The sequence below is a fragment of the Fukomys damarensis genome, unplaced genomic scaffold (assembly GCF_012274545.1).
Source record: "Fukomys damarensis isolate Sample0158 unplaced genomic scaffold, DMR_v1.0_HiC HiC_scaffold_5, whole genome shotgun sequence".
Classification (NCBI taxonomy): domain Eukaryota; kingdom Metazoa; phylum Chordata; class Mammalia; order Rodentia; family Bathyergidae; genus Fukomys; species Fukomys damarensis.
The window spans coordinates 81,479,522-81,505,415 of NW_022900917.1; the positions used below are offsets into that span (position 1 = coordinate 81,479,522).

Sequence of the window (25,894 nt, forward strand, 5' to 3'; positions counted from 1 at the left end):
GAGAGAGAGAGAGAGAGAGAGAGAGAGAGAGACAGAGAGACAGAGAGAGAGAGAGACAGAGAGAGAAATAGAGAGAGGGAGGGAGGGAGGGAACATATGCGAGCATGAGTGAGGCCTGGAGCTGCAAGCCTCACGGGCTTGTTCTGAGGACTTTGCAGCCCGTGGTCCCACCTGCAGCCTGGCTCTGCCACAGATGGATACCTGAGCTTCTCCCTAACATGTTCCCTCTTTTGCTTAATATAGCTTGAAAGTGACTTTGTTAGCAATAATCAAGACTCTTAATTTACACAAGCCCCTTCCAAATACAGTCTAATGTCATACCAAAGCTCCTGGTAGTATAACAGTCTACAAGAGACTGGGGTAGGCACAGCTGTGTTACAGCAGGACAAGCCATGGACAGGAGTTAGGGGCTAGGGCAAAAAGGAGGCCAGCTGAAGGATCCTAGGCAGCGTCATCCTGCAGCCAACAAGCACACTGGCTGGAGGGTTGTCATTTGGAGTGAGTTCAGGAAATTCAAGCTAATTTTAGCCACAGCCTAAGAAAACTGTGATCAGGGTGATGAATTGCTGAATAAAAAAATGCAATGCATGATAAAGCAAAACAGGAGCCCCCAAGTGGTTCCTCTCAATCATCTTCCCACCCACGCTGCTAGCACAGGGCAAATCAGGAGAGCTTCAGTCCACATCCTGTGCAAAGAAAGCATTTCCTTCTTCTGCATAGTGCCCACTGTCCTCCTCAGGCTAGCATCCCCAGCACAGTCCCTGAAGGCTCTTACGTACACTGGTCAGCACACTGACATTGGAAGATACTAACATTCCAATCGTAGGGTCTAGAAAACCAAGATAAGACAAAATAAGGCAATGGCTCCAGAATGGGAGGGTGAAGATGCACAACAGGCATCTGAGGCAAGTCCCTTAACTCCAGATCCCTGCACTTCATACCACGGAGTCTTCCAAATGCCAACGCTTCTACTAAAACCTTTCAACCCTCCTCTTTGAAGTCATAAAAGAACCCACTCCCTCAGCTGAGGTCCTACAGAACTGTCAGAGGTCTTCACAGAGTACTGGCCTCTGCCTCCTTCTACAGGCACCTCTTTTCATATCCATACTGGCCCCTGTGAGACTGCATTCTTGGGCTCCAAGTCTTATTCAGACTCCTGGATGCCAAGGTTGCACAAAACTGGTGGTCAGTAAATGTTCAGAAAGTGAATGAAGACAAGTTTGATGCAGAGCATTGCTTAGCATTTACTCCCCCTGCTAAATCACAGGTTTTAGTATGGATCCTCACCCCTGGTCTAAGTACTATGGCAGATTCCAAAAGAGGTGGAAACATAGCCCTGGCCTTGAGTTAAGTAATATCTAAGTATGCATACAGAAAATAGAAATTAAGGCAACTCTGGACTCCAAATAAAATTTCCTTCAATTCAAACTATAGCATAATTTCATTTCTTTATTTACCAGAAAACAAGCACCACCAGGCCTGAGCTGAAAATGAAGAATGAAGAGGACACTCCTCCAGCTCCTTTCTTCAGCAACTAGAAAAAGAGAATGTTAGCATTTCTCTGATTTGCAAGCTTCTGAGCTAATTAATACAACACAGTATGCTTCTCCCAGAAAGGAATTTTAAATAGATTTTGCTTTTAAGATGTTCAGTTAAACAGAGCTTCACTGCAGTGCCCACATTCATTCATCCCTCCATCTACCCATCTACCCATCCACACATTCATTCAATGGATCAAAATGTGTGCAATACAAGCTATCTCTGAGAATACAGAGGTGAACACCAAAAAAAGGCCAAAGAACAAAATCAAACTACTACTCCAGATGTCTAGCTCTGTAAGAGAGACCTAAATGACACCACTTTGTAAAGCATAAGGAAGGTGGGCCTTTTCTGAGGGCATCAGGGATGCCTGCAATGTGTGGTCACCTGTGAATCAAGCCTGGAAGGAGAAGTAGAAATATACAGTGTCACATATCTAACTAGGAAAGTAAGTGAGGAAGGGAGTAAAGACATACATCAGGGAGGAGCATAGTAGGTACAAAGGCATGAGGTTGAGGCAGGAAGGAGTGATGCTGTTGGCACTGTTGGACCTAGAGATGTGTATCAAAGATAGGGCTAAATAAGGAGAAACAGTAGAATACCACAGGGGACTTGGTACAGCCAAGGAGCTTGGATTTTTTTCCCAAGCCATAGGTTAAGAACAGGCAGATTTTCATGAGAAGGAAACTTCAACACAAAGGAAGAACAAACAGCCAGGTCTGGTCGGGGCAGAAGTGCTACAGTGACCCAGGAAGAAATGGTAGGGCCGAGCTTTGTGGAAGCAGCTCAGCAGCATCAGATAAGGCAGAATGGATGTAAGGGATTTCCTGCCAATGTTGCAATGACAGGAACACTGTGAAGTCATCAACAAAGGCAAAATTATGTGCTTATCCTACTGTAGGCTGTAAGTTCTCAGATGGAAAACTGTGGCATAAATTTCACCATCATTTATTGTAGGCTTCCTCTGCAGAGCTCTGGCTCTGTATGACAGGGGCAGAAGTGATAAATGAGATATACTCCTATGTCAGTATGGCAAAGTCTCTTAAGGAGGTTCTTGAGATGCTACATTCTGGTGTTCATATTCCTGGGTGGTCCACTCCTATTGATTTGAGGTGAATGGTTTCTAACCAACAAAACATGGTAGAGGTTACAGGTTGTATGTGACCATAAAAAGTGTCCATCTTTCTGCAGTCCCCGACCCCTCTCTCCCTCTCCCTTTCTCTCTCTCTGTCTTTGCAGAAGCAAGCAGCCATCTTGGGAAACCCCATGTGGCAAGACCATGCTGATGGCCTTAAATACTGAGGGTATGAGGGCCATCTCCAGCCAAAAGCCAGCTAGAAGTTAAAGCTTTCACTCCTGTGACTGCAAGGAAATGAATTCTTCCAAAAGCTGAGCTCAGGAAAATATCTCTCCCCAGCCAAACCTCAGACGAACGAGTTGGGGCCGTGGCCAATACTTTGGTTATAGCATAGTAAAAATTCTTAGAAAGTAGATTCAGGTAAGTCCTGTCCCTCTACACAACTTTGTGTCTATTGTTTTCCTTTCATTCTTTTTTATTTTTTATCCCTATTCCCTCTTTTGCTTTCCCCCTTCCATTTTCCATATGAACATTTTCTTTCTACTTCTCAGTATCTATCATTCATTTTGGTCCTTATTTATTTGCCCTTTGGGTTTCTTACACAAGAGAAACAATGTGATATTTAAACATGTGTGCCTGATTTACTTCACTTAAAATTATGTTCTCAAGGTGAATCCATTACCTAAAAATTAGGTGAATCCATTTACCTAAAAAGCCTATCCTTCTTCATGGCAGTGTAGTATTCCATTGGACATACAAACCACATATGCTTTATCCATTCATCAGTTGATGGGCACCTGGGCTGTTGCCAAAATTAAGCTGTTACAAACTGTGCTGCTATAAACATGGTTGTGCATCTATCACTGTCAAATGATATTTTTAATTCTTTCAGGAAGATACCTACAAAGCAAAATAACTGGGTCAAATGAACCTTTCATTTTAGTTTTTTGAGAAATCTCTATACTGACTTCCATCTAGTTTGTATCAATTTATACTCCCACCAATGATGGAGAAGGATCCTATTTCCCCACAGCCTTGCCAGCATTTCTTATTGCTTGGTTTCTTGATAGCCATTCTTTCTAGAGTGTGATGGAATTTCAATGTTATTTTAATTTTCATAACTCAAATAACCAGTTATGTTGAACATTTTTACATATATTTATTTGTTGTTTATACTTCTTCATCTGAGAAGTATCTATTCATTGCAGATGCCTATATTTGGATTGGGTCTTTAAATTTGGTGGGAGGCTGATTCTTCTGAGTCCTTTATATATTCTAGATATTAGTCTTTTGTCTAAAAGATACTTAGTAAATTTTTTTCCCATTCAGTGGGTTGCCTCTTCACTCTGTTGGTAGTTTCTACTGCTGTGCAAAAGCTTTTGAATATGATGTGATCCCAGTTGTTGATACATTGTAATATTTCCTGTGTGAATGGGGTTTTGTTCATTGTCTTTGCCTACACCTGTATCTTCCAGAGTTTCACCTATTCTATCTTCCAGCAAAGTAAGTGTTTTTGTTTTAAAATTTAAATCTTTGATCTATTTTTATTTTAGTTTAGAACATGGTAAGTTATATGGGCCTAACCTTAATCTTTAGCATGTGAAAAGCCAGTTTTCCTAGCACCTTTTATTAAAAGGCTATCCAGTGAATGTTTGGTCTCTCTGTCAAAAATAAGGTAGCTGGTTGTGTTCGGAGTTGTTTTTGCATCTTCTGTTCTGTTCCATTGATACTCAGGCCTTTTTTTTTTCAATCCCATGCTGTTTTTATCATGAAAGCTTTGTAATATAATTTCAGGTTAGGGACTGAAATACCCTCTGCCTTGCCTTTGTTATCCAGAATTGCTTTTGCTATTCTAGGTCTGTTCTGGTTTCAAATGAATTTTAGCATTGCTATCTCTAGTTCTATGAGGTGTGTGATTGGTATTCTCATCAAGATGGAATTAAATCTGTATAATAGTTTTGGAAGTATAGCCATTTTCACTAAATTGGTTCTGCCAATCCAAAACAAGGGATTTTTTTTTTGAGTATTTGATATCCTCATCTATCTCCTTTGTCACTGTACTGTAGTTTTCAATGTAAAGGTCTTTTACTGCCTTCATTAGATGGATTCATAAGTATTTCATTTTTCTTGATGCTAATGTGAAATGTGTTATTTCCATAATTTCTTTCTCAGTGAGTTTGTTATTTGTGTAAAGGAATGCTATTGATTTTTCAGTACTGACTTCGTATCTTGCTATGACACTGAATTTGGTTATTAAATCTACAAGTCCTTTGGTGGACTTTTTGGGGTCTTCTGTGTAGTGTATCAAGTCATCTGCAAATAATTATAATTTAACTTCTTTCTTTCCTATTCTTATTATTTTTATTTCTTTCTCTTGTTTCATTGCTCTGGCTGTTTCCAGAACTACAATGAATAGGAGTGGTAATAGTAGACATCCTTGTCTTGTTCCTGAGTTTGAGTGAAGATTTTCAGTTTTTGACCATTTAGTATGATATTGGCTGTTGGTTTGGCATACATAGCTTTTCTCAGATTGAGATAAAGACCTTCTATTGCAATTTTTGTAGAGATTTTATCATGAATGGGTGTTGTATTTTGTCAAATGCTTTTTGTGTCTACTGATATGATCATGTGGTTCTTTTCCTTGGTTTTGTTAATGAGGTATATTACATTCATTGATTTGCATATGTCAAACCATCTTCAAATTCCTGGGATGAATCCTATTTAGTCATAGTGTATAATCTTCTTGATGACTTGCTGCATTCTGTTTGCCAGTATCTTATTGAGGATTCCTGAATCTATATTCATTAAAGAGACTGGCCTGCAGTTCTCTTTTTTGGTTGGAACTTTCTTTGGTTTTAGTATCAGGGTAATGCTTGCTTCCAGGAATGAGTCTGGTAGTATTGTTTCGCTTTCAATTTCCTTAAAGAGTCTGAGAAGTGAATAGTATTAGATCTTCTCTATGGTTCCTGTAGAATTCAGAAGTGATCTAGGCTTTTCTTTGTTGGTAATTTTTAAATTATTTCTTCAATTTCATAGAGTGGTATTGGGTTATTTAGAATATTTATAACCTCTTGATTCAGTTTTAGTAATTCATATGTATCTAGGGAATCTATCCATTTCTTCCGAGTTTTTTGTCTTTTAGAGTACAGGTTCTCAAAGTGGGTACTGATGATCTTCTGGATTTCTGCAGGATCCATTGTGATTTCACCATTTTTTATTCCTAATTGATTGGATTTAAGTCTTTTCTTTCCTTTTTTTGATAAGATTGGCTAAGGGTTTGCCAATTTTATTTAATATTTCAAAGAATCATCTCTTCTTTGATTCATATTGTTTTCTTAGTCTCAATTGCATTAATTTCTGTTTGCATCTTTATAATTTCCTCTCTTGTGTGCACTATGGTTTTAACTTGCTTTTTTTTTCTAGAAGCTTGAGGTTCTGGGCCAGGGATATAACTCAGTGGCATAGTGCCTACCTGGCAAGTGCAAGGTCCTGAGTTCAATCCATGGTATGAAAAAAAAAATGAAGAAGAAGCTTAAGGTTCAACATAAATTATTTGAGATCACTTTGTTTTTCTGATGTGGAAATTGACCACTGTATATATCCCTCACATGACTGCTTTAATTGCATCCTATAAGTTCCAGTATGTCATACTGGCATTATCATTTAATTGTAGAAACTGTGTAATTTCTTCTTTAATTCTGCTTGTGACCCATTGGTCAGGGGGGTGTTTTTAATTTCTATGTGTTTATGTAGTCTTTGTGGTTTCTTTTCTCACTGATTTCCAACTTCATTGCAATATGATCTGAAATTATGCATGGAAAAATTTCAGTTCCTTTGTATTTACCTAAGCATTTTCTATAACCTAATGTATGCTCCATTTTGGAGAAAGTCCTGTGTGGCTCAGAATAATATGCATTCTGTTGTTGTTACATGGAACACTCTGTAGATATCTACTAAGCCCATTTGTTCAGGGGTTTGGTTCAGCTATTTCTTCATTAATTTTTTTGTCTAGTTAATCTATTTGTGACAATGCGTACAGAGGTCCTCCATTACAACTGTATTAGTGCTTATCTGATTTTTCATATCCACTAATGTTTGTTTTATATAGTTGTGTGCACTGGTATTTCGTGTATGTATGTTTATGATTGTTATCTCTTCCTCTTAGATTATTCCCTTAACGAGTATGTAGTGAGTGGCCTTCTTTTTCTCTTCTGATTAGACTTGGCTTGAAATGTACTTTATCTGCAAATAGAATAGCCATTCCTGCTTTTTTCTGGATTCCTGTCATACAGAATGCCGAGTTCCATCCTTTAACTTTCAGTCTATGCATTTATTTTTGAGATAAATGTGTTTCTTGTATGCAGCATATTGTTGGATCTTGTTTCTTGGTCCATTCTGCCAATCTGTTTCTTTTCATTGGTGTGTTGAGACCATTTACATTCATGGTTATAACTGTTACATATTGACTTATACTTTTCCTATTATTTTCTTCTTGCTGGTTTCCTTTCTTGCCCTTCCATTTAATGGTTTGACTTGCCTGGTGGTTTCATTCTATTAGGATTCATGGAATTGTTGTTTTCATTGTCTTTTTGTAGAATATCCTTAAGAACTTTTTTCAGTGGTGGTTTAGGTGTGAATTTTTTCAGGTATTCTTTATCATGGAAATATCTTATTTCTCTATCAATTTTGAAAGATAATTTTGTGGAGTACATCAACCTGGGTTGGAGGTTATTTTGTTTTAGGGCTTGAAACACTTCATTCCAAACTCTCCTTGACTTAAGGGTTTGGGCTTAGAAGTCTGCTGTAATTCTTTTTTTTTTTTTTTAATAAGTGAAGTGTATTTTATTACTTCAAGTGTTAATGATAAAAAAATTTCAGCACAGCTGTTCCATTTTAAAAAGTGAAAGTAAATTCTATATTTCTAGCTCAATAAACAGATGAACCTGATATCTTTGAATGACATAACAATTGAGCATTGTACAGTACATCTTATAAAGACCAGTAATCAAAGAACTACTGCTTTAAAGTTAGTGATAATGAAACAAATATGCATTCATACTTTCAGGTTCTTTTTTCTTCCTCCACCATCAGGTGCTCCATCCATTTCATGCTTCTGTGTTGAAGGCTTTGGTCCTCATTGCTTTTTCTCTGCCTTCTCCTTCTTTTCTAGTTCCATGTTTTCTCTTTCAATCAATGTAATTAAGGTATTACATTGCCACTGGAACTCCACTGCAGTTCTGGACTTCAGAAACCAATCAAATCTAAACTGAGGAGATTTGCAGATGCACTGCCACAGTTCATCATAGACATTTTCCTTGTCAAATCCAAGCTTGTGAAGCATAGAAATCAGAGAACTATCCTCCTTCTCAGTGTAGTTTGTTCCTTTGTTAGTACAATATGATATTTGAAGCTGATGAAAAAGTGATTTGTACTGTCCAATCATTGTATCAAGTGCTATTTTGATGCTTATGCTTCTTTGAATTCTTGCCTGTCCCCTTTTAATCTGTGCCATGATCTTCTCTATGTCCTGGAGCTTACTGCAACTCTCCCAGAACACAGCTGAATATTCAATGACTTCTTCTGGAGTTTTTCCTTCCACTTCTCTTGCTATATTTTCAATATCATCACAACACCACTTCTCATTAGCTTTAATAAGCTGGTTAAAGTCTCTCTTATTCCAATTGGTAAATCCCTGTGTTTGAAGCTTCTCTTTTTCCTCCAATTCCTCATCAGTAAGGGGTATTGCTTCATCAATTTTAAGCTGTTCTTCTTTCTGTGCCTGTGCTGCATTAGGAAGATCAGGACTTCGAGGTACCTTGTACCCAACAGTTTTTCTGTAATACAGAATTTCTTGTTCCAGTAACTCAAATAAACATGGGAGGAAAACTGAAAATCCTGAACATTGGGAGTCTACTGTAATTCTGATGGGCTTTCTTTTATAGGCTGTTTCTCTTCTCTAACAGCTTTCAATATTCTGTTCTTGTATTGAATTTCTGGAATCTTGACTATTATATGTTTTGGTATAAGTTGTTTTATCATGGCTACATCACTTATCTATATGTCAAATATTTGAATGCTTGGGAAGTTTTCTGTTATTATTTCTGAGAACATGTTTTTTATATCCTTTATGCTATCTTCTGATTTTTCCTTGATTCCAGTTAATATTATATTATTCTTATTTGCTTCATCTAGCAGCTGTCAGATTTTCTATGCTGGCTAATTATTTATAAGAAGTCTTTCATTTGATGATCACTAATTGCAAACTTGTCTTCTTAATGTGATATTCTATCTTCACATTTGTTCATTTTTCTGTGTATACTTTCAATAGAATTTTTATCCTCCTGGATGTCTGTTTGAACTTATTTTATGAAATCCAGTTCTTTCCTATGTTGGGCATTCATTGTTTCCACAATTTTCCTAAATTCTTCTATTTTTTATCTGTATCTGCTCTATATTCATTAACCATGTCCTTTACTATGGTCCTCATCTCTTTACTTATCTGTGTAATTATTTCTGATTTTTCTTTCTAGAGACTCATTCATCTGCTTTGTTATTTCCACTACTACCATTTCAGAAAGTTCAACTGTGTGGCTTTTCATTTCTTCCACCTCAATGACCCCTGGATTTGCCTGGTATGAACTACAGATCTGGGGCTGCATCTGGCTCCTGTGCTTTCTCATCCTCTATTTTTTTAATTTGTTTTCTACACTGATGCTTGTAACTTGCTTATTATAAATACCTTTATTTCTAGTATCAAGACTGATTTAGGAAATGACTACTCTTCAGAGATGTCTTCTAGGCATAACTGGCTTTTAGCTTTTGAGTCTGTCCCAAGATCTTGGCTCTTTAATTTATTATAGATGAGAAGCTGCTGCTTGTTTGACCAAGCAGCCAGTTCTTTGTTACTGGACTGTGATTTTGTTTATGACCCCTCAGACAATCTTGGTATTGGAATACAAAGAATGACTGATCACAACTATGTCACTTTCACTGAAGTGAATCAATAATAACAATAGATTAAGTACAATCAATAATAACAATAGATCAAGCATAGTCTAGAAAATGACAAACTGTAATAACTATTAACTTGCCACCTTTAACTATAGGTACAAGATTTATAGTTATATAACAAAATCTTAAATAAATCAGAAAATCATATACAGCAAACATGCTCTCAATAGAGTAATTTTACCTTGAGGGGATAATTTTTTAAAGGGATAGGAGGAAAAAAAATAGAGAAAGAGAAGAAGGTAAAAAGATCAAAGGCTAAAGGACAAAAGAAGATTACCCAAGCTTTGGGAAACTGGTGAAGAGAAGAAGTGGGGGGCAGGGGGGTAGAGAGAGAGAGAGAGAGAGAGAACAAAAGAATAAAAATAATGTTCACATTCATGAAAAAACAAAAGCAAAGAAAAAATAAGATTTCTCTATTATTTCAATTCTGCAGTTATCTTCTGGGATCTACAGTTTTGTGATGCTGTCCAATTCAGGGTATGTCTCTGTTGTCACTTGTAAACAAAGGAGACAAACGCAGCCTAGTGCCATGCTGGATGATCCCAGCAAGCCTGCAAAAGCAGTAGGACAGGGTGCTAGATATTCCCAGCAAGCCTCCAGTAGGATTAGAACGGGTGCAGATTCTGGTGCTTTCAACTCCACAGAAGTTCAGGCTAATCCTGGCCTCTGACTGTGGGATCAGGGCTTGATTTGTTCAGCCTACAACACTGGGTGTCACTTTCTTGCCTGGCTTCTGCTCCCTTACCCTGAACATCTCCTGTGGTTGTCCTCTACCCAGTTACTGTGAAATTTTAACACTGGAAGCCCTGAGATGAAGCCAACCCATGGCTGCTCTCAGGCACAGGTTCTGTTGGCCCCTACCTAAAATAGCATCTGGTCAAGTATCCTCTGCAGGGGAAACAGCAGTCACTTGGACTGGAATTACTCATCAGCTGTTGTAGTACACAGTATTTGGTACTCTGTTCCACTGGTGCATTTCTTCCTGGAGGCCTCTGGAGTCAACCACTTTCACTGTGTCTCTGAAGATTTGACCCTCCTCTCACAAGCTACAAGCTGGGAGCTGGGGAGGTGTAGTATGTCACCTTCTTTTTCTGTTGTGGTCTGTCTGTTCATTTTTTCTGTGGGCTCCACTTTTCCCCTCAGATCCTTGCTGGGTCTTGGGGATCCACCTCCCTCCTTTTCTTCCCAAAAATGTTATATTCAGTGTCTGGATTCTGAATTCAGGGGTTGATTTGTTGCTGTTTATCAATCTGCCATCTTCCTGGAAGTCCCCTTAGCTAAGCCCTTTCTTTCCCCATTCCTGAGACTGTGTGTTGAAAAGTATGTATTGTTCTGAACCACAAAGTCTGTGGTAAGATGTGACAAAAAATAGGTAGCTCACACATTTAGTATGCATGAACAACAGTCTTAGATTAGAGAGAAATAATCAGTTCCTAGACCTGCTACTTATTAGCTCTGTAACTTGAAATAAAATACAAAAGCCCTCCAAGCCTTTGTTTTTCCTTTCTAGGAGAAATAACACCTGTGTCCTGGATTTCCCATGAGAACTAAATTTTTTAAAAAGTATAATTAGATCCACCCTCTAAAGGAACTCCGTGCCCCTTCTGTACCTCAAAGACCTGAGCAGGGAGATAGGAGACAGAATAAAGCCTCCATCCTCCATGGAGGGTGCCAGACAACGAAGGTACAGAAGAGCAAGCCTTCCTGCCAGAAGCTCATTCAGTCTCCCTTGAGAAGCAGCACCATATCAGGATAGAAAGACAGCAATACCCCTGAGAGGCTAAAGTCAGAAACACAGGCTATGCAGCCAAATGGAGCACCATACCACTCACAGTGTGTATACTCTGAGTGTCTTCCCAGTGTGGACATGGAAATGTTTTTCCTGAGCCCTCTAAATTTTTACTTTTATGTATTGAGCATGGCTCATCCATACAACTGCCAATATGACATTTCTCTTGGGATGTCACACCAGAACCTCAAAGTTAAAAGCTAATGCTTCCACCACTGAATTTCTTGCTTTCTCTTTATACCCGACTCCCATTTCTCCAACTCAGAAAATGGCCCCACCATCTACCTCATTGCTTGTCACTGTCCATCACCACAGCAAATCTAGCTATTTGTCTTGTGAAAATGTACTTTAAAGCCATAATGGCCATGAGGGGGGAATCTATTGCCACAACAATATTAGAGACCCTAAACTCTCACCTGAGCTCATCGTTGCCACACCTGGCTTCCCTCAGCCACATCTACCCTCATCAACGCATTCTCTACACTCCAGCCAAAACAACTATTTTTTAAAATAAAACTGTAATTTTTACTCCTACTTAAAACCTTCCCTGGCATCCACTGCATCTAAATTAGATGCAGACCTTTGACTTGCAGACCTTGTATGAGCCACTGCTGCAGATCTGGATGTGCTGTGTCCACTCACCCAATCCTCCCCTTGCACACAGCCATAGCCACTCTATGGCTTCTCAGCTTCAGCCATCACCTCCGTGAGGGACTCTCCCTGCCCACCCCACCATACCATTCCTTTTCTTACTGCACTTCATGTACCGGCATACTACTCACCAATAATTATAACTACATATTCATTTGTTATTTTTCCCCCAGTAAGACAATAAGCTTCACAAGAATAAAAATGATTGGTGTCTACTTGCTACCTATTGTATACCAGAGCTAACACATAATCTGACCACCAAATGGCAATGATGTATAGCTACTGAATGAAAGAAGTCTTCAGATCCTGTAGACAAAACTCCACAGAGAAAGCTGCACTCAGATGTGGCACCTGCAACCCCCAGACCTTGCTTCTTCCCTCAGATAGGGGTGGTGCACATCGGCCTTCACTCTAGCCTGGCTGGCATAGCTGGCCCTGTACAGCATGTTACTACCCTCAGGCCAGAGGCAAAAGAAAGGTGGCTGACCCTATCATGACTCTTTAAACTTCTGTTCAGAAAAAACGAGTCTTGACATCAACAGGGGCAGGAGCCCAGCCCCTTCACAAGGAGACCCCTCAATGCCTCCATGAAGTGTGAAGTCACTGTGGTGGGGAGATATAATCACCATAATGTAGCAAATGTTTGGTGACTATAATACATCTAACACCATGGGCCGATCACTTGGAGAAGAGAGTCTCATTCTAGGGTTAAGGGATCTGTGGTTCTGTGCTTTGTAGCATTTGAGAGCAGACATCCAATGCATTGGGGTTAAAATTTCCAGTGTTTCATGGGAATGACCTTGAGAAAGGTGTAGAGCCTCACCGCATGCCAGCTGGGTAGCCTTGGAGAAATCCTGGACACTGTTTTTGTACACCTTAAAACTGGAGAAAACAGTAATCCTTTTTTCACTCCCTCAAGTAAGCAGGGAGGGAACATGGACAGACAGGGTATAAGCAAGCAGCAGACCAACAAAGTTAAAGGGACCTACTGGAGGGTTCTGAGAGGGAACCATCAGGCCAGGCAGTGCCTGAGCAGATCTACCAGGCAGGGAAGATCTTCCTGGAATCTGGGAAAGGCATAGGAAGGAGAGCAGCTGGAGTCAGCAGCCCTACACAAATGATGACCAAAATTTCCCAAGAAGAGACACAAGATAGGGAAAAAATAAGAACCAAGATATATCTTGTAAAGGTACAAATTCTCAATGATGGATGTCATAGTGTATTCCTAAAATGTACCAATAAACTTAATGCAAAAAAAAAAAAAAAGGAGACAAGATCTTGCCTGACAGGAATGGACAGAGCAAACCCACGAGACACCAGACTCAAAGGTATTGAAAAGAAAGCACTGCTTATTTTACAAGGAACTAGGATGAAAATGAGTCCTTGCTCATATTTCAGGAAGCCTGAGAGCATTTTTTCTGGAAATGGGAGTGAAAGAAGAGTGAGGAGCAATGGGGCAAGAGTGTGAAGGAGCCTGTGAGAGAAAAGCAATGCCTGCCTTGGTGGTGGTGGTAATGATCATGGTTCCCTGGATAGCACAGGTATCAAAGCCCACCTTCTGTACAATGAAAGTAGGGGTATTTTATTATATGTGAACTGTACCTATGTAAAGGGTATATGAAGAGACTGCCACAGGGACTTGAGGGCATAGCTGAAAAGGGAGAGAGAATGAGAGAAATAGGAGCTTCTTCCATTTTTCTCTGGTTCCTAGATGGGAAATAAAAACAAAAGGATTAGCTTAGAAAAAGAGAAATGGTAGGTTTCATGGGAGATGTTCTGACTGGAAATAGTCTGTGGCCATCAAACACATGGAAACTTACAGATTCACTTCAGACCTGGACTTACCAGGCACCAGGTTCCAAAGAAGCAAATGAACTAGTTAACTGCCATCACCACCCACATCAAGGAGTCCTCTCAGAGAACACCAGCACAAGGGAGTTCAAACACCCCATCATGACACTCACAAGTATGTAATAATTTATAATGTATAAAAGCTTTGAGATAAGGCCCAATTTAGTCTGGTTGAATACAAGAAGCACAATGATCTTAAAATTAAATGACATCATCTGTCAAAACAGCAGCTTTCTAATTTGAATTACAGCATTGTGGAATTTTAAATGAAAAAGAAACATTTAATTAGGACAGTATATTTATCCCAAGTATATGCAGTGACACATAGTGTTCAGCCTGGCCAACTGCACAGAGCTCACCTCCAGGCCTGGGAGCTGGGATGCAGAAGGGGGAGCTGGCAGCTTTGAAGGGTGCACTTGGCTTTTGGGGGATGCTGTAACCCACCCTGTTTGGGTGATCCTCAACACATCATGGATTCTGTGTCTACCATTGATGGCTATGAGTCCTAATCCTCACACAAGCCCTTCCCAAATGGGGCTGGGTACTAGTCAAGGGTAGGGGTCAAGTGAATCTGGATCTTAAGTCCACCTGTCTTCAGCATCCATGTCCAGGCTTCCCTGACATATGTATTTGGAGTCACTGTTCTTTTATTTGCAAATAAAGAGAGGGAAAAATGATTCTCCTACTGTGCTGAGAATTAAAATGATGATGTACAAACAGGCATCAATGTGGTACCTAGCCCAAAATAGATGTTTGTCAGTTTTTTTTCTTTAAAACATACAGGTTAAGAAGAAACAAAGATCTAAACAGAAACTGCATGAAGTATATATCAGTTCTTCTTGGCTCAACAGTGGTAGATTGGGGCTCACTACATATTTATTTGTTCAATGGACAAACAAATGAACAAACTCAGGAATATACACATACACAACCAAGCATGTCACTGTGCAAAGAAACTCAAGAAATAAAATTAAGATTATTGTCAGTTACATACTGAAAGGAAAAACTAAATATCATAATCATATAGTTTCACCCTATAGAATGCAGCACTACACAGCTCACTCCAGTCAGACACTATACACCTTGAAGACTGTAGCCATGTATCACACACAACAATATCCCAGCAGTATGGTTTACATCCAGGGTATAGGAGGAGTTCCACAAACACTCCATGAGTAAAAGATGCTGAAATATCTTTGGCCTCCTTCATTGAAAGAATCATTTTAAGGATGTGGGTTTTTCATAAAGCCACAGATTTCATTCAATATAATTCTCTCTCTCTCCCTCTCCCCGCCCCATAAGTCATTTCATTTTTCAATGAACATTTAATAGAAGGATGTTCTTGGTTATAAAGGCATTCCCATCACAGGAAAAATCTACCACAGTGGTAGAATTGTGTTCCTATACATAAACTAAGAAGAACTTAAAACTGTGATAATAAATAAAAACCAAAATATACAAATATTCATTCGTTGCTCTACCACTTCTTGCCAGAAAATTACGCTCCAAGAAAATGTGAGCTAAAGTCATAAATTCTAAAATCAAATTTGCCTTTATTATAAAAGTGTAAGTAATATAACTTTTACAAGGTGAGTTATAAACCAACAAGCAAAGATAGCATCTACTTGACTCACCAAAATGATTCAAAGAGAAGAGCTAAACTGGCTTTTCAGCCAAGAACAAAGACAGGATAAACAATGGCATACACAACAGTTATAATTTACAATTTGTTTAACTTGTTTTTATCAACACCAAAAGCAAGAAACATTGATATTACTTTCCTATGTCTCTTTAGCCTCTGCTTAATTTGGACCACTATAGTACAGTTCAATCAAGATTATGCTTGATTTTGAGACAGCCTAAGTGTGGTTCTTTTACTTTTTAGTCTCTGCTTAATTTGGATCACTATAATACAGTTTAATCAAGATTACTCTTGATTTTGAGATAGCCTAAGTGTGGTTCTTTTACTTCGGGGAAAAGAAGGAAACACAAACACACACACACACACACACACACACACACACACGTATGCATGCACACATATAAATGCACATGCTTTCATGAAAACCAATCACAGCTCCTACGTAAGCAAGCTATCCACAGGTGATGTCTGGTCTTTGCAGAGATCACTCTGGCCTCTCTACCACCTGTGCCCAGAAAACACAATGAATAAGGGGCTGAGGCTGCTGTGTAGGTTAATAACCAAAGACTAGGGTGATAAACTGTTCCCAATTTTTTTCTGAAAAGTCTAGGTGTGGCAAATATACTTTCTTTGGGAGAAGTAAAAGGACTGAGCACTAATTGAATGCCAGCTATGCTCTCTGTACTGAAGATCCTTAAAACAATCCTGTGAGGCAAGGATTAACAGTGCTACACTTTACATAAGAGAAAATTGAGGCTCAAGAAGCATGGGAATTACCCAAGGGGGTCAACGTGATTTAGTCAGTAAATGGCAGAGCTTAGATTTGGAGCCAGGCTCACTCAGCTGCAAAGCTACTGCTCTTTCCACCAATGCATTCTGCCTCTGATAAGTCCTTCAGATAATGAGTCAGTCCATCTTATGAAAAGGTCGGCACACAGGGGGATACTAAAACTGATTCCTTTCAAAAAAAGGTAACTTCACAGTCCTTTAAGCTCCCCATTAGGAAGACTCTTCTTCTGAAGATCTTTGTTGCTCTTGCCAAGGAGGTTGATTTTCATGGGGATTTTTACTTAGCAAAAGGCAAAGTCCTCCTAATTCCCTGTTAAATCTGTTTAACAAGAACTTGGTGTCCCACCCACTTCTTGAACCATTTGGTCTGGATGTTACCAGGTAAGGAAGCAAGGTATCCATGAAGCCAGTGTGCTGTGTCAGGACCCACGCAAGATGAGATGGGCAGTGCCTGCTTGTTGAAGGGCATCTCATTAGGAGCCAAACCCAAAAGGAATGAGGAGGATTCCACCTGTGGGATCTCAGAGCCAGAGGATCAAGATAAAGGGTGGTCTGGCATGATAGGTAGTACCCAGGCAGCCCAGTATGAAGAGCCCCAGTGGGGAAAGAAGAGGATCCTAGTAAAGGACCAAGCTGGCATGGGACATCTGAATCCAGTTGGAGAACCAAGGGAACCTTCTAAACATGAGATGAGCCAGGATGAGGTTAGGGCTTGAATTGAAAGGGGTACCCACACATAGGCAGGGACAGTAGTGGTTAAGAGGAGACTGGTTACACACAGGGAGGCTAAATGAGCAAGTACATATGTAAGCACAAGAGAACCAGGTTTCTCTCTGAAAGAAAAGGGAATTGCAAATATGCAGATAAAATTAGAATGAACCAATGATACTGAATTGAAAAAATGGAGATATTGCTATAAACTCATACTTTTCAGTATACAGAGGCAAATAAAGAAGTACATATGTAAATGAGTGTGTGTGTGTGTGTGTGTGCACATATATTACCTATCTATTGAGAGAGTCTGAAGAGTGGCACCACCATGACTATGAACATACTCTGAGCCTCAATTTTGGCTTCTAAGGAACCAAGGTCCTCTGGAAGAATGAGTTGCTGCAGGGGTAGAGTAGGAAAGTACAGTGTTTGCCTGGAGCATCTTATGACAGAAAGCAAAGAAGTACTCAAAGAATAAGACCCACATGTAACAATTAAAAGAGCAGCTGGAGGGAGCTCCCACTATAAAACACTTGAGACAATGTATCAAAATAAACAATGCTAATGGCTTACAACCCACTAAGTAAAATGAGAATGAGTTCCTAAAGCCATGAATAAATGAAAGCCTGATAAGAAGCAACATCCTTACATAGTTTTGGAGAACCTTCCTATAAATATTCATTCCACAATAGCTTTGCATTGAAAAAGTCTGACAGATACCACCTTACTCACAGGGCTATAGTGACATCATCAGAATTGGGACAAACAGAAGGTACGACCCATCTGACAGATGCAATGGGAATCCAGCATAATTTCTGTGATGTTCCTGCCCAAAATACAGAATCTGAATTGAATAATAAAGGCCAAACCCAAACTGAAGGGGCATCCTACAAAGTAAATGAATGATAATCTTTAAAAATATCAAGGTCGTAGAAATCAAAGAAGACCTGAGAAACAAGTGCAGCAGAGACTCCAAAGGCTGTGAATGATTCTGATCAGACCCTTTTGCCACCAAGACTACTACTAGACTTGGGGACAAAAAGAGATAGCATGAGAACTAGGACACAGCTTCCTTGTTTGGGGGGTCACACAGTGAATTCTTGGTGTGTGAGAAGTACACAGTAAAGAATCTGAGGGTTTGGGGTCAAAGCTTACTCTTAACTGATGGTGGGTAGAGAATTCTTCTACTATACTTGAAACTTCTATAAATGTGTGACTATTCCCAAATTTTTAAAAAGTTGGTAGGCAAAGTAAATATTCATTATAAAAAATTCAGGAAATAGGACAAAAAATTAAAATAATCTATTATTTCATCACTGAGGTAACTGACATTAATTCCACATGCAGCCTTCCAGTCCCCTTCCTATAGATTTTTATTAAGCTGAAAATATACTATAAAAATATTTTGTAATGCACTTTTTAAACTTTCTCAATGACTACACATTATTCCATTGTAAATGTGTTCAATAATGCAATTAATCAATCCCTTATTATTTTACATTTAGAATGTTTCCAATTTCTTGTTATAAGTAACATTGTGATACTCCTCTTTGCATACAAATCTTTGAACATGCTGGATTTTTTTTCCCTTAGGGTATATCAGTAGAAGTGAAATCAAGAAATAATATAGCACAGACTTTTTAAAGGTTCTGGGCACAGAGGGGACTTATTTCACTCATTTCACTGAGGAGACATTACCCTAACCGGAACTACAATAGTTATTTTCTAAAAACTGCTTCAGACTTCATCACAATCACCATCTGTCCTGTGCCAGCAACTTATAAGGCTTTCTCATAGACATAGCTCACAATGCCTCCCCATACACCCCCCTGAGGAAGGAAAGAAATTCAACCAAATCACAGACTGCTCATGGAGAAAGCCAAGCTCAAGGGCTAACAGATCTGGTCCAGGCCTGTAGCTTTCAAGGGGGGAAGTCATGGTGCAGGCCACTGGCCCTTTCTCCTAGATACCTCTGCCTCCTCCATTGAATGGAATACTGACTTCTTCTCCCCAAGGGAGCAAATCCCAGACTTTGCCTTCCCAAGGAAGCTTAAGGAATGAACTCTCCAGGCTAAGCCACCCCAAACCCAGTACTTGGGTGGTCCCCTCTACCCACAACTGCCTACGCTCACACATGTTCAGTAGAATTTGACTAACTCCATGGTTCAGCAAAAAGACTACCCAAACTCTTCATAATCCAGTCCAAAGCTATGCTTCAGTCCAATGTAGCCATGACCTTTCACAGCTGACCTCTCTGTAAGTGCTGCTCTCACTCCCCAATACAGAAATTCTCTCAAGGCCACTCAGTCCCAGCCCTTGAAGTCCTCCGTGGCCACACTTCCAGCGTCACTGCCCACTCCATGACTGGAGAGCTTTCCATCACTTCCCTGAAGCTAGGATGGTGACTAACAGGACTTTTTATCTTTGCATCGAGGTCCCAGCACAGCTCGGTACACACAGCAACACAGTCAGCTAAAGTACCATTCCCAAAGGTACAAGAAGTGATGCCTCCAAACCACGTACTGTTTAGACTCTCTTTCTAAGAAGTGTTAATTCTCAGAAGAGGAAAAAGGTCATTAAAAAGGGATTGAAAGCACACAAAGCTTCATTTCTAATCTTTAAACTCAAGGATCTTTTTATTTGCCAGCAATGTTTTTTAACAGTATAACCTTCTCTCATATTATTTTATTATCACCCAAACTTCAGTCTCAAGAGCTTACATCATCTTCCTTGTTTATGCTGTGAGTCACTGAGAAATAAGATTAGGGTTTCACTGTGGCCACTGCAGCATGACTTCAGCAAGCCCACCACTGCAGAGGCTGACACAGGGACAGACAGTACAGCAGTCTGCATGCACACAGGACACCCAGCTGTCCTCTCCAGTAAGCATTTACTGAGTGACTCCTGTATGCCTGGAGTTCCAGGCACTAAGAGGAACCGGACAGACCTTAGCCCTGACATCTTGATCTAGAGAGCAAGGCAGACAGGTCACAGGACAATCACAGGATACTGACCATCACAAAGGATATGCAAAGAGCCTGGGGAGCAAGAGTCAGAACACGGTTTCAAGATAAGGTCAGTCATGAGAAGGAGGTGGATGTAGGTGAAGGACACAGCAGGATAAGCTAAGGCTCTAAGGCCCAGAAACAAGTAAGGTATTTTATGGGCATTCAAGGAAACCTATAGAGCCAGTCATCAAAAATCTCCCAGTTATGCTAAGCTGAGGGACCAACAACTTCACTAGTAAGTTCAGCCAAGATCAATTCCTCTCAACCTACCCCACCCCCATGTAAGCAGAAGAGACTTCCTAACTCATTCTATGAGGCCAGTATTACTTTGATATCAAAGAAATCATAAAAAAGGAAGATTCATGCCAATGTACCTGAGGAATATAGGTGCAAAAATACTAGGAAAACAAATTAAACAACATACTACTGAAAAGATTGTATATACCATGATCAGGTGGGATCTGAGACTCTAAAGATGATTCAACAGTTTTTTTTTTTTTAAATCAATGTAATGCTGGGTGTGGTGGCGCACGCCTGTAATTCCAGCACTTGCGAGGCTGAAGCAGGATGATTGCCACAAATTCGAGGCCAACCTGGGCTACACAGTTCAAAACCAGCCTGAACTGCAAAGAAAGACATTGTCTCAAAAAACAAAACAAAAAAGCCAACCAAACAAAAAAAAATTAAATCAATGTCATATACTACACTAATATAATAAAGAAAAAGCAGGATAATTTTAATTGATGTGGGAAAAACATTTTTAAAAATTCAAAACCATTTCATAATTTAAAAAAATACATCAAAATAGAAATAGAGTGACACTTTGTCAACAAGATAAGGGGTATCTATAAAAAATCCACAACTATATTTTATTGAATAGAAGATAAACTGAAAACTTCCCCCCTAAGACAAGGAACAAGATAGTTTGCTACTTTCCTCACTGCTATTCAACACTGCCCTTGAAATTCTAGCCAGAGCAATTAGACAAGAAAAAGAAATAAAAGGAATACAAATTGGAAATAAGAAAAATTATCTGTATTCATAGATGATAAAATCCTAAATATAAAATATCCCCCAAAATACATAATAAACCTGCTAGAGCTAATAAATTCAACAAAGTTTCAAGAATACAAGACCAGCACACAAAAATCAGTGATATATCTATACACTGACAATGAACAATCTGAAAGGAAAATTAAGAAAACAATCCCATTTACAATAGCATATGCACAAATAGAATACAAAATACTAGGCAGCTAAATCAAATAGCATACTAAACATCACATAAACTTAACCAAAGAGATAAGATTTGTATACTAAAAATTACAAAACATTGCTAACAAAATTAAAGATCTAAATAACTGGAAAGACAATCCATGTTCATGGACTAGAATTAAGATAGCAATGCTATCCAATTAAAAATAAAGCTTCAATTCCTATCAAAATTGCCAAAAAAAAAAACAGTGTTTTTTTTCAGAAGTGAAATTGCAAAGGACCTAAATAGCAAAAACAATATTGAAAAAAAGGCACAATGTTGGAGGACTCATATTTCAAAATTTCAAACATAAGCACATTGCTAAAGTAAGCAAAATGACATTTTTTGGCACAATGATAGACATACAGACCAATTAAACAGGACTGAAACTCAAGAAATAAATCCACACATCTACAGTCTGTTTTGAGTGAAAGTACCAAATTCATGAAGTGGGGAAAAAACAGCATTGTTATTAAGTGAAAGACCTTTACAAAGAAAACTATAGTACTCTGAAAAAGGGGATTGAAAAGGGATATCAGAAACTGGAAAGATGTTTCCTGCTCCTGGATAGGTAGAATCAATATTGTCAAAATTGCCATATTCCCAAAACTATTATTTAGAGTCAATGCAGTTCCAATCAAAATACCAACAGCATACTTTATAGACCTAGAAAAAACAATCCTAAAGTTTATATGTAAGCAGAAGAGACCCAGAATAACAAAAGCAATTTTCAGCAATAAGAGCAAAGCAGGAGGCATAACAATACTTAGCTTCAAGCTATACTACAAAGCAACAGTGATAAAAACAGCATGGTACTGGCATAAAAAACATATACATGGATCAATGGAATTGAAGATATAGAAACTTCACCAGACACATTCAGTTATTTGATCTTTGACCAAGAAACTAAAACCATATGTTGGAAGGAAGACAGTATTCAACAAGTGGTGCTGAGGAAAGCTGGTCATCTGTGAGCAGAACAAATGGATCCTATCTCTCATCATATACTAACTTAAAATCAAAATGGATCAAAGATCCAAACATTAAAACAGAAACATTAAACCTACTAGAAGATAAAATAGGTAAAACACTTGAAGACATGAGTGTAGGAAAGGATTCTAACAGTAGTATTCTAACAGAATTTCAACTGCACAAGAAATAACAGCAAGAGTCAACAAATGGGATTATATCAGACTAAAAAGTGTCTGTAGAGCAAAAGAATCAATCAGTAGAATGAAGACACAACCTACAGAATGGGAAAAAATTTTTGCTGGCTACCCCTTAGACAGAAGACTAATATCTAGAACATACAAAAAGCTGAAAAAAATAAAACCTCCTAAAATTAAAGATCCAGTCAAGAAATGGGCAAGAGAAATGAACAGACACTTCACAGAGGAAAAAATCACAAATGGTCAACAAATATATGAAAAAATGTTCAACATCTCTGGTCATTACAGAAATGTAAATTAAAACAATGCTAAGATTCATTCCAGAAAGAATGTCAATCATTTAAGAAATCAAACAATAACAAATGCTGGCGAGAGTGTGGTTAAAAAAAAAAAAAAAACCTTCTTCATTGCAGGTGGGAATATAAACTAGTATAACCATTATGGAAATCAGTATGGAGCTTTCTCAAAGAACTGAAATTAGAAATTCCATATAACCAAGCAATGCACCTGCTAGGCATCTTCTCTAAAGAGCTTAAGATATCATACTACAGCAATACATGTATACCAATGTTTATAGCAGCATAACTCATAATAGCTAAATCCTAGAAATAGGTAAATCCTAGATGACTGGATTTGAAAATGCAGTATCTAGGTACTACTCTATTATAAAGAATGACAGATTTAAGACATTTGTAGAAAAATTGATTCACCTAGAAAATATAATGTTGAGTGAAATAAGCCAAACATACAAGCTTCAATACCATATGGTATCTCTCATTTGAGGGAGGCAAAGTACAAACAAAGAGAAAAATAAGGATGGAAAGAAGGGGTCTAGGAGATGGATCTCTTATAAAAGGGAAGTGGTTCAAGGGGAAAGGAGAAAGGGATCAGGAGGAGGGGAGGGGGAAATAAGTAGAATAAAGAAATGTCATGTACAGGAACCTAATAGCCTCAATTATATAAACATTATATGCCATAATATGAGCTAACATTAATAATATCAATAAGAATGAAAAATGGGATAGGGAAATTGGAGGAGGGAGGAAGAGGGAAAGGAGAATTTAAAGAAGAAGAAAGAAAGAAAACTGTAGTATGGCCCATGTAACCAGTTCCCAAGATGACTGTAAACTGCATGAACTATAAACATGCACTAATAAAATAAAAAATAAGTTTAAAAAAGAATAGTCTCTTTAATAAATGGTACTGGGACAATTACATTTCTCCATGAAAAGAAATGAAGTTCACATGAATCTTATGCTATATACAAAAATTAACTCAAAATGAATCAATGCCCTAGATTCCAGGGTTAAAACATACAATTTTTGGTATTAAAACATAGGAATAAATCTTCATAATCTAGAGCTTGGCAATATATTCTTAAATATGACACAAAAAACACAAGCAAAAAAATATAGTATCTAAAAACTGGACATATTGGACTTCATCAAAATTAGAAGCTTTTGTGCTTTTAATGAAAGGATATTATCAAGAAAGTGAAAAAATGTAGAGAATGAGATAATTTGTAAATCATATATCTGATAAGGGTTTCATATTTGAAATACACTAAGAACTACAACTCTGAAACAAGAAGATAAGCAACCCAATTTTACAATGGCTACAGGATGAATAGACATTTCTTAAAAGATATACAAATGATCGACCAACAGGTGAAAAGAACTCAACATTACTAGTCACTAGGTAAATACCAATCAAAAACACAGTAAGACAATAGCATCAAAAAGAAATACTTAGGAATCAATCTAACAAAAGACATAAAAGATCTTTACATTGAAAACTACAGTACTCTAAAAAAGAGATGGGAGATGATATCAAAAAATGGAATGAACCAATACATTGAAAATAGCCATACTTCCAAAATAACTATGCAGATTCAATGCAACCCCAATCAAAATACCAAGAGCCTATCTCTTGCTCTTGAAATAGAGAAACAGAGAAAACAATCCCAAAGTTCATCTGGAACCAGAAGAGACCTAGCATAGCAAAAGCAATTCTGAGTAAGAAAGGCAAGGCAGGGGGCATCATAATCCCTGACTCAAAATTATACTATAAAACTACCATGATAAAAACAGCATGGTACAGGCAATACAGACCTGAGGATCAATGGAAAAGATAAGAAGATATAGAAACAACTCCAAACATACTCAGCCACCTTATCTGGCCTTCTACATGCTGAAGATTAAACCAACATTTAGACCCACATCACTATGCACTGAACTAAAATTGAAATGGATCAAGGACCTAAATATTAAAACAGCAACTCTAAATCTATTGGAAGGTAGAATAAGTAGAACTCTTGAAAATAAATGTGTAGAAAAAGTTTATGAACAAATCCTGATAACACACGAAACAATACAGTCAACAGATAGGATCTTATCTTATTAAAGAGCTTTTGCACCAGCAAAAGAAACCACCAACAGCATGAAGAGAAAGCTCACAGAATGAGAAAAAAAAAACTGCCAGCTGTTCCCCAAAGGACTAACATCTAGAATATACAAAGAACTCAAAAAAATCAGCCATCCCCCATTTAAGGACCCAATCCAAAAATGGGCATCTGAAATGAAAATATACTTCTTGGATGAAGTACAAATAACAAATAAATATATGTAAAAATGTTCAACATCACTAGTCATTCAAAAGATGTAAATTAAAACAACACCAAGGTTCCATCTCACTCCAGAAAGAATGGCTATTACCAAGCAATCAACCAATAATTAATTCTGGAGGGGCTGAGGGGAAAAAAGAACCCTTCTCCAATATTGGTGGGAGTGTAAACTGGTACAACCACCATGGAAATCAGTGTGGAGATACCTCAAAAAAAACTAAACCTAGAGATTCTATGTGACTCAGCTATTCCTCTCTTTGGAATATTCCCAAAAGAATTAAAAACATCATACCACAGCAATATATGCACACCCGTGTTTATAGCAGCACAATTTGTAACAGCTAAATCTTGGAAACAGCCCAAATGCCCATCAACCACTGAATGGATAAAGAAGATGTGTTTTTTTTTTTAATACAATGCAGTACTACTCTGACATAAAGGATAAACTTGAGGCATTTATAGGTACATGGATATACTTGAGATCATTCTCTTAAATGAAATAAATCAGACACACATGCTCAACTATCACATTGCTTCTCTGATGTGAAAAACCAACAACAACAACAAAAAGACCAAGATGTATAATAAATATTGGGAAATGAGAAGAAAATGTTCAAATGAGTGGAGACAAAAGAGGAAGGTGTAAAAAAGGAAGGGAAACACAACTTTTGTAAATAGGGAGGGGAAGAGTTGAAGAGAGGACTTGAGAAGAAAACAGAAGGATCAAAATATATCATGTGCAGGTACAAACTCCCAATGATGAATGTGATCAATATAT

The 25,894-nt window shown here is 38.2% G+C and overlaps 1 protein-coding gene and 1 long non-coding RNA gene across 12 annotated transcripts in view; one reads left to right on the forward strand and one right to left on the reverse strand.

The window, feature by feature from the left end:
* LOC104865858 overlaps window positions 1–2,316 on the forward strand; it is a 20,240-nt gene extending 17,924 nt beyond the window's left edge. Inside the window, exon 3 of the long non-coding RNA XR_781291.2 lies at window positions 1,461–2,316. This is a non-coding gene — a long non-coding RNA (uncharacterized LOC104865858). The remainder of the gene's footprint in view (window positions 1–1,460) is intronic.
* The window catches only part of Trappc9 (trafficking protein particle complex 9), a 682,458-nt gene that overhangs the window by 315,480 nt on the left and 341,084 nt on the right, over window positions 1–25,894 (reverse strand). The window lies entirely within an intron of this gene.